At 45.3% G+C, this 9,943-nt stretch overlaps 1 long non-coding RNA gene across 2 annotated transcripts in view; it reads left to right on the forward strand.

Annotated features, from left to right (window-relative positions):
• The window catches only part of LOC116834644 (uncharacterized), a 323,581-nt gene that overhangs the window by 229,939 nt on the left and 83,699 nt on the right, over positions 1-9,943 (forward strand). The window lies entirely within an intron of this gene.

Genomic DNA, 9,943 nt, shown 5'->3' on the forward strand with positions numbered 1-9,943 from the left:
TCAAGACTAAGTTGATATAGTTTATGGAGGGGGATGTATGATAGGATAGGCCTAATTTTGGCATGAATTGATTTTGATATCCGCAGGTAAGTGTGCCCAAGGTGGTCTGTGATGGATGTTAGATGGGGGATCATGAGTTACTACAGAGAATTTTTTCCTAGTACTGCTGGTGAGTTCTTGCTCACTACTCAGGATTTAACTGATCAGCCATATTTGGCGGTCGGCGAAGGAATTTGTCCTCCAGGGAGATTAGCAGAAGCCCTGGAGGTTTTCACCTTCCTCTGCAGCATGGGCAACGGGTCACATCTGGAGATTCTCTGCACCTTGAGGTCTTTAAAAAACCAATTTAGAACTTTCAGTAACTCAGACATAGGTTAGGGGTTTGTTACAGGAGTGGGGTAGGTGAGATTCTGTGGCCTGCATTGTGTGGCGTCAGACTACATGGACCATAAAGGTCCCTCTGGACCTTAAGCCTAGGAAACTTGAAGATAAGCCTGATGTGTCTGAGACCATTAGAAATCAAACCCTGGGATCAGCAGGGCACTCAGGTTCTTCATGCAGCAATACCTGTGGGGAAGGTTTGTAAATTACTACAGAGGGACCAGGATATCAGCAACCCTAAGCCCCTGTGAAATGCACTCCAACAATAGCCATTGAGTAAGCCTCGCTGCACCCGGTTTCTCTCTGGAGCAAGAAGAAGAAATGACATCAGATCATTTCTCTTTTAAATCAAGAAATAATAGCCTCCCTTTCTTTAAGCATTTTCCTAGAGTATAAATGAGATCTATTTCCTCTGCGGCCTGTCTCACAGAACAACTCTGCCTATTGCTGCCTTCTAATCTATTTCATCCAGACCAGATGATGATACAGATTGCTATAACCCAGCTTTGGAGTCATGTGCATAAATGAGAATCTCAATTTTCATTTTAAAAAAGTGTGTAATGTGATGCCCCAGGGTTCACTGACAGTGAGACTGAACACCTGGATTACTTGGATCTATTGCTGAGACTAACTAGTAGCTCAAAAGCCTTAAACAATATCTAAACTTCTAAGTGGCCCAGCCACTAGAGAGTGAGCGCAACACTTAGGCCATGTCTACACTCCCACTTTTGCAGTATAAATTATGTCCTCAGGTGAGAAAAAAACCACCATCAGCCATGAGCGACTTAAGTCACCCACTGAATGCCGTTGAACAGCACTTATGTCAGCGGACAGCTTCTCCCACACATTGCTACTGCGGGATTCTCATCGAGGTGATTTTATTATGGTGACAGGAGAGCTTCCACCAGCACGAGCAGCTCACCAAGTGATCTTACTGTAGTGCAAGCACTGGTAACAGCTTTGCCACTGTAAGCTTGCTAATGAGGCATGTCTAAACTGTGGGTTTACAAAGTCTCTCCCCTCATAACCACACATTATGCAATTTATATTAACAGCTACAGAGGTTTGAAATAGGTACCTCAAAGCGGTAAACTGCCCATTGGCTTCTTAAAATATGAAACTTGCTCCCACGTCTGGGGAATGGGGCCTGCAGAAATAAGAGTGGGGCCATGGCATTAGGAAGACTTCACAAGTGGTCCTTCGTGGTTCTTATCTGCAACCTCAGATTACTTAATTTTGCCTTGGTTTTAACTACCAGTTTCCCATCGGTAGCAACAACCACATGCCACCATAATAAAAAAAAATCCTGAGATTTTTTGGAAACACCACCATTGGTCTTGCGGAAATTCCTGAAGAAACAGAGGTTAGTCTGGGTATTGATGTCAAGTGTGTATCCCTTAAAGTCACCCTTTGTAAGTCTTGTTCAAAAGAGTGTGTTGAAATTTTTCATTTAACATTGACAAAAGCATTTTAACAAAAATGAAATTACTGCAATTTTATTTTTTTTTTTTCAATTTCAATTTTGACAAAAGTGAGAATGTTTTGGCCTTGCTGTTAAATGTGTTTTCCTTGCCCCTTTCACCTCTCTTTTTCCTTCCCACTTTCATTGGCCAAATGGGAAACAGGAAATTAGTTGAGAGAAAATGGGGGAAAAACACTCAAACAAAAAGTTTGTTTACATACATTTTCAACCAACCCGAAAACAACAAAGACAACCCCGCCCAAAACCTGCGTTCCTCTTCAATGTGTGGAATGAAAATTGTTTCAATTTTTTAAAAAATATTAGCACTTCCAGCTAGGTTTTAGGCATAACCCAGGCTCTTCATGTCCTGAAAAAACGATATTTATTTCGCAGGGTTCCATGGGGCAGAATTTAGTTCAAAGGCCATTGTGTCACTTAAGATTAAGATTCAGGCTCATAACCTTGCTCCATTAATACTGTAGAACATAATCTTCTCTAAACATAATGACTAACTTTCTCCATTGAACAATCCAACACCCTTCACTGGCTTTTAATCCACTTGTACTACTTCAGTGTTCCAGGCAAGGCACCACAGCCAGTATGATAACACAGCACACCTCGTATAAAGAAAAACAGATCCAATCTGTATGAAACAAACTAGAGAGAGCTGCCAACAGAGCCCTTTAAAGGACGCGTAAGTACACCCAGGCGAGCGTGACCTGCAACTCATTCTTACTCTAAACACTTCTGGTGGAAGAGGAGCGCGGGGGTGGGAGGAAATTGATCTCCCTTTTTCTATACCTGCTGCCCAGTCGAGAAATGCAGCAATATCTGGAGGGGAAGCACCTGACATAAGGCAGGTCCTGGGGGCTCGGAGCTCAGGGAACATCGGGGATTTCTAGGATCTCCACAGGCCTTAAAGTCTGTTCCTTCCAGCCCCCGCTGCCTCATCCCGCTCCCTGCGTTCTCTGCCTGCCCGCTGCAGAGCCGCCCCCTCACCTCGAACCCCGAGCCAGGAGTAGGGAGACACCAGTCATAGAAGATTCCACCAGCTTCTTTGCTGCCGCCTGCTGCCTGCCATTGCCAAGCTCCCCGGGGCGCCACTCTGTCAGTGCCGGTCGCTCCACGACCCCGGGCCTCTGGCCTAGCACCACCTCGAGCCGTGAGCGCCGATGAAACCAACCCAGGCCCGCTGCGGCGGGCTCTGCTGACAACCTGCCGCGCGCTCCTCCGCCGCTGAGTGAGGCCCTGTGCGCCGTGTAGGGGCGATGAAATTGCTCCTTAGGAATGTGCTACTCGGGGTGTACTGAGTGTGCTCCTAACCTGCCCCCCCCCATGCCCCTATTGGCCGGACAGTCTGCTGGCTGCCTTTTGACAGCGGGTTAACAGGAGCAAAGAAGGCAAATCGGAGCCGGGGGCAGGGTCTGATCAGACGGCAAAAATTGGCTGGTCAGGAGTGTCAATCACTGGAGGCAGGATTAGGAAACGGGGCTAAGGGCAGGAGTTAAGTTCGCGGGTGAGGTGCTGAAGCGGTAAAACCCAGGCACAGATGGGGGCAGAGGGGTACAGTTTACCCCAGTGAGCTGAGACTACCCAGTGTCTGTCATAAAATGGTGGGGTGGCAGAAGGGCGTTTTATTTCCCCTCTCACGTATCCGTCAGTACAGCTCCCGGCTGGGTTTCTTAAGAGGCACAGGCCCCAATGCCTATGTCAATGCATTTCCTCTTTGTCTGATTAACCTAACTGCTGAGGCTTGGCCTGCGTCTAGCACGACGTGATTAAACCGAATTTATGTTCAGGTGTTGAAATTTCCGATTTAGACTCTGCACCCATGTCCACACAATGTAGGCCCCTGTTATATCGATTATAAAGGCTCTTTAATAACCGGTTTTCTGTATCTCCTCCTCTGAACAGAGGTTTTGTATGTCTGAAATCTGGTTTCCATGTTATTTGCTTCGGTAGTTGTTTGTGGCCAAATCGACTATAGTATTTGCCTCGGTGTGATATTTCCCACATGCCACCATTTTGACCGCTCTGCGAAAGCATTCTTGAACTCGGATGACTGCCAGTGTAGATCAGAAATAAGGCCCGCCAATCTTGTTTTGAATGTTTCATTTCATCCTGTTTTTGCCAGCGTGGGCTCGGATCAGCACAGAGTGTGGACGCTAATCAGTCCAAATCGAATAAAAGAGAGCTCCAGCATGGACCGTATGAGAGATACTGGTCTGATCGCTTATGTTGGAAGACCAAATTCTGCTCTATTCAGACCTCGTTACAGAAACGACAAATGCACAAAGCATTTGAAAACTCTTAGCTATTGAACAGAATCCATGCCATCACACAGTGCTGCGGTGACAAGCGTAACGGGAAAGCCAAAGAATCAAATGGACGCTCATGGAGGGAGGTGGCGGCGTCTGTCCTTTCTTAGCGCTGAAGAGTTTTTTTTTCAATGTTTGGCATTTTGTTTCTCTGTAACGGAGTCTGGATAGAACAGATGCTCCCATACCAGCCGATCGATCCAGGGTTAATCCTCTCCAGTACCAGGGACTCCAGCTGTCTCCATCGCGCATGAATCTCCGCTGAGCATGTCTCTCTCAACAAAGCATTTCGTCTTTTGGATTGAGTTCTTGTGCGCATCCGCCCTCTGCAGTTGGCGTCTCAATGCCTGTAAGTGGCTCAGAAACGAGCGCCACGATTGTGGGTCCGGTCGGGTGAGCATTCCAGGGAAATGAAATTCAAAGGAGTTTGTCCTCTCATCAAGTTTACCGGGCTCTCTTCTGTCTACCTGGCCCAGTTGCACCGCTTCCGAAGGAGATACCAAGAGTGTGCGTTATACAACAATGCACGCTTCCTGAGCTCTTTCACCTCTCAGATGTCATCATCGCTGGTTACTGGCCCGTAGTGGCCATGCATGCTGCTGTAGTATGCTCCCGCCTGCTGTCGATTTAGTGCACTGACAGCGGACGCATACCATCATCCGTCTACATTTCTGCCCTCTGGCGGTGGCAGATGGAACTTACACGCTCGCTACCAGCGTACCCTGCTCTCTGTGAGTCGATCGCTTGTCGGTCATTCCCGTGTACGAAACCTCGGTTTAACATGAAGCTTGCCTCCCGTGTTAGGTGATTATAGTCGAGTCTATTAAAGGGCTCGTTGTTGTGGTACGGTGGTGCAGGTTAAAACGGTTTAACACCGCTAAATTCGGTTTAATTGTCGTGTAGACCAGGCCATAGCTCAGTAGGTTAGATCAGACAAAAGGAGTTGCATTGACTAGCATGAGGGCTGTGCCTTTGAACCCAGCCCTGGGAAGTCATGCTGTCTGTGAGAGGGAATAAAAACGCCCTTCTGCCCCCCCCACTTTTGCAGACTTGTGTCTCAGCCCCACTGCGGTAACTGGTACCCCTCTGCCCATCTCGTGCTGGTTTTCGCTCTTGCAGCACCTCACCCGGCTTAACTCTGCCTTCAGCCCCTTTATCCGCTCCAGCTGATGACACTCTGACCAGCCAATTTTTGCCGTCTGAATCAGACCTGCCCCCCGGCTCCGATTTGCTTCTTTGCTCCTGTTTAACCCCTGTCAAAAGCAGCCAGCAGACTGTCCGGCAATAGGGCAGGGGGCAGGTACGGGCACATCGTACCCCCGAGTAGCACTTCCTACAGGGAGCAATTTCATCCCTACACCGGCGGCACAGGGCCTCATCCGCGCCGGAGGAGCGCGGCCGGCAGGTGTCAGCAGAGCCCCGCCGCAGCGGGCCTGGTGTTTCACTCTGCTTTCACCGTCTCCGAGGTGTGTGCCAGAGCCCGGTCTGTTGGGAGCGACCGCGGACGTGGAACGCGCAGTTCTGCCCGGGGAGCGTGGCAATGGCTCCTCATCACTCTCATCGCCGCGCTGCTGTAGCTGCCTCCTCCTTGCCTGTTTTTGCAGGTCCTGGTTCAGCATAGACTGCATAAGAATGCGCAAGGTGTTTACAACGTCCACGATTGCAGTCTTGAGCTGAGCAGGGTCCATGCTTGCTGTGCTATGGCGTTTGCACAGTTCACCCAGGAAAAAAGGTGTGAAACAGTTGTCTGCTGCTTTCACGGAGGGAGGGGTGAGGCTGTACCCAGAACCACCTATGACAATGTTTTTTGCCCCCTCAGGCACTGGGATCCCAACCCAGAATTTCAAGGGGTGGGGGAAACTGTGGGAACTATGGGATAGCTACCCACAGTGCAACACTCCGGAAATCGACACTAGCCTCGGTACATGGACGCACACCGCAGAATTAATGTGCTTAGTGTGGCCGTGTGCACTCAACTTTATACAATCTGTTTTAAAAAACCAGTTTCTGTAAAATTGGAATAATCCCGTAATGTAGACATACCCTATGTCTACACTACAAATTTCAAAGCACTGTTGCGGGTGCCAGTGCTGCTGGTAATCCACCTCGATGAGGGGGATTAGCTCCGAGCACTGGGAACCGAGCCTGTCCACACTAGCGCTTTAAAGTGCTCAAACTTTCTGCACTTGAGGGCTCTGTGTGTGATTTTTTCACACCCCTGAGCCAACAAGTTAGAGCACTTCAATTTGCCAGTGTAGATAATCCCTGAGACTTAATTTAGTGAAACATTTTACATATATCCCTTCAGAAACAAAGAATCCCTTATCACTGTATCTGAATGCACAGAGTCTCTGAGCAGTTTCCCAAGTTGTCTTATCTACTGCTGGGATTCCCTGAATTCCCTGAATTTTTAATTATAATTTTTTCTTCTAATTTTTAGAGCAGATATTTATTCTTGGATCATCTGACTTCCACTCTGACTGAATTTCTGGCCCATTGTCAAAACTTTGGTTTGAGTCAATCCACAAATGGTGTAAATATTGGTGGTCAGACCAATAGTCCACCTACTCTAGTATCCTGTCTTGTGACAGTGGCCAATGCCAGGTGCTTCTAAGGGAATGATCAAACCAGTCAATTTTCATAGATTCATAGACTCTAGGACTGGAAGTGACCTTGAGAGATCATCTAGTCCAGTCCCCTGCCCTCATGGCAGGACCAAATACTGTCCAGACCATCCCTGATAGACATTTATCTAACCTACTCTTAAATATTTCCAGAGATGGAAATTCCACAACCTCCCTAGGCAATTTATTCCAGTGTTTAACTACCCTGACAGTTAGGAACTTTTTCCTAATGTCCAACCTAAATCTCCCTTGCTGCAGTTTGCAGTTCTATAGCCCTATGCTGCTTCTTTCTGTCATTTTAGAGTGTTATGGGTGTGAACAAGTTTTTCTCTCCTCCTTCCTGTTGACATCCTCTTTTTGAGATACTCCTGAAAATCTTGCGTATCACTTGTCTCCCTTCTTCTTTAGTTCTTCTTCCTTTTTCCCCATAACTATGACAAATCCAATTCTTTCAAACATCCTTCCTTTCACATTTGTGGTGTCTATTATCTTCATAGTACCCTTGTTCATTCGCCTTTGTTGTCTCTTCCTGTGTTACCCTCATATCCAATTTCTTCCTACATTCTTTTCTGTGATAATTATGGTTCAGTTGCCCAGTAATCTGGTACACCAATCACTTCCAGTTTTCATGTCGTTTATATGGTTAGCTTTCTAACCAGCTGCAGTGTCGCCGTTCGTCTTTAGAGTTCGGGTAAGAGAAGTCTATGATTCGTCGTTTCTTCTGTTAAATACAAACAGCACCGTTTAATGTCCATATCCCAGATTACGCAGCGGTTGCTTTTTTCGTGCACAGTTTTATCATCTTACTGTTGACGTCACTTCATATTAGCTTGCTGGTCCACTTATTGACCCCTTTAAGTTTATCTCTTTTCGCGGCCGGAGGCCTTTCTGTCTTTCCTAGGACATGTGCTCTTCCCCTTCATTCTTTGTTTATGCTTGGTTGAATATCGTCTCTGGTTTCTGAGTGTTCTTTCCTTCCTTAAGTGTGAAGCATCTTTGCATTTGTCTTTTATTAGAACTTTCATCTGGCTTTATTTGTTCTTCATACTCATTTTTCTCCAGATGTCCTATATCATTTGAATTCTTGACCCTGTTCTTCTCTCCTACAGACACATTGTCCTATTCCCCTCCAGTGGTGGCTGTATCTTAACTTTTTTCCTGTCCTGCAATACTTATATGAAGCGTATTTCCTTTCTTCTTTTTTATTGCTTATACATCGTCTAATGTCTCTTCTCTTGTTATTTGTATTTATTTGTAATTATCGATAAAATACTTTGGTAACAGAGGCTGGTCTGCCAAACAGGACCTCCTTGGAAACCCCAGTATTCGGTTTAATTATACCTTTCTCTAGCCAGTGAGTTGTAGGGAGCCATAATTTAATCCCTACAGCTCCTCTCTGTGGTTGACCCGGTTTATCGCAGCCAGTCTTATGCTTTCTCCACTCTTTTCTGTTTATTGTAGTTAGCCCCATTTCTTAAAATTATATTTTTCTTTACCTAGTTTTTATTCGATGATAAGAATTATCATGCGTGAAGTGATGACTGTGCTTTATTGCTATAATGTCCTTTTATCTAAATGTTCTGGCTTATGTGGTTATACGAACATCCAGTGTCTCGCTTTTGTTTCTCCTCTATTTATTACACACAGTATCTTGTATCCTATCAAAGAATAGCTATCACATATTGGCGCCTGTTTTGACACCATTTGTTCGGTTTAGCCAAAGGGTCCATGTCTGCTGCTTTATTCGGGCCATCTACCTTACCACCTTTCTCAAGTGTTTGCATGATGATTTTCCTTTCTTTTACTTTGCTCCATTATCTCCGCTGCACAGAGTAATATACGTGAGGAGCTGGGTCTGTAGTTTTCCTGTGGTTGGTTTTTATTTCCCTTTTTATTAGTGTCATGGGTGCACTTATATTGCTCTTGTCTCAGTTTACTTCTGGAATCTTCTTTCTCCGCTTCTCCCATGATTTTCCAATAGATAACGCTAGAGGCCTTATGATACCTCGTTCTCTAATTAACTTATCCCTTTGAGGTATTCTAGGATTGCATTTTCATCAGGCACTCTTCCCTTTAGCGGTTGTCTTTAGCATCTAACTCCTTTCTAAGTGATTTTTAACTTGCTTCTTTTTTTTTTTTTACTTTTATCTATGTTTGGTTCCTAAACTCTGGTATCCCCTCTTCCTCAGTAAGCAATGCACTATGCTTTTAGACGTTTCCTCATCAACTTCTCCCAGTTTGGTAATACCGAACATAAGAAGTCATACGATATCTCTTCCTGATTCCCAAGTGTTTTCTCTGGTTAACTGGTTTCTGTCCTCTCCTCGATCTTGTTGAGCAGGTGGTATTTCCTACCCCTGTCCTGATCTTCCTTCTTGCGTGGTTTTCTCGAATCTATTGTCATTTCATAATAAAGTCTCTTTCTTGTTCCCTTTTATTCCTCGATTTTAGTGCTAGTTTGAGCGTCCATTTTGTGCCTTTGCCTTTCTGTAAATCTTGCTCCCTGTCCATTTCCTGTTTATTTGGCCTTATTATTCATTTCCTTTGTTAATCGTTGACCTTTTCCATTTCTTTATCTGGACTCCTTTTTACTTTTGGTATGGTCATGCAAGATCTTGTTGGGTCATAGCCAAGGTGGTCTTTTGCCCATCATTTCTATCTCCTTTGGCGGAGTTTCCTCCCACTTTTTCGTGTTTAATAGCTTGCTTTTTCGGGCCCCTTAATAGTGCGGTCTCCTTTTTTTGAAGATACTGCCAATCGTCCTCAGGTGTTTTTCGCTTCCGGTTCTAGTTTTCTCTGTATTTCCCATGTCACGACTCTTATGCCCTAATCAAGTGACTCTTCTTGCAAGTTTCTTACCATAAATCCTCGCCTCCTTCCTGATATATCCTTTCGGATTGTCGTCTTCTATTTCTTTGCTTCTTTTTACTGCCCTTCTACCTCTCTCCTTTTTAATAGTAATTGTGTCTAATACTCTATGATTCCATGATCACTTTCTCCCAAGCTTTTCCTTTCTACTGTCATAATTTGCTCTAACGGAGTTTTCCTCCCTTTATTGTTTAAAATCAAGTCTTTAGAACACGTGTACCTTCTGTCCCCCTAGTTTAGCTAGTCCAACCTTCCGATAAAATAAATAAGAGTTTTGTGATTATGCAATG

Source organism: Chelonoidis abingdonii, chromosome 9 (assembly GCF_003597395.2).
Source record: "Chelonoidis abingdonii isolate Lonesome George chromosome 9, CheloAbing_2.0, whole genome shotgun sequence".
NCBI lineage: Eukaryota > Metazoa > Chordata > Testudines > Testudinidae > Chelonoidis > Chelonoidis abingdonii.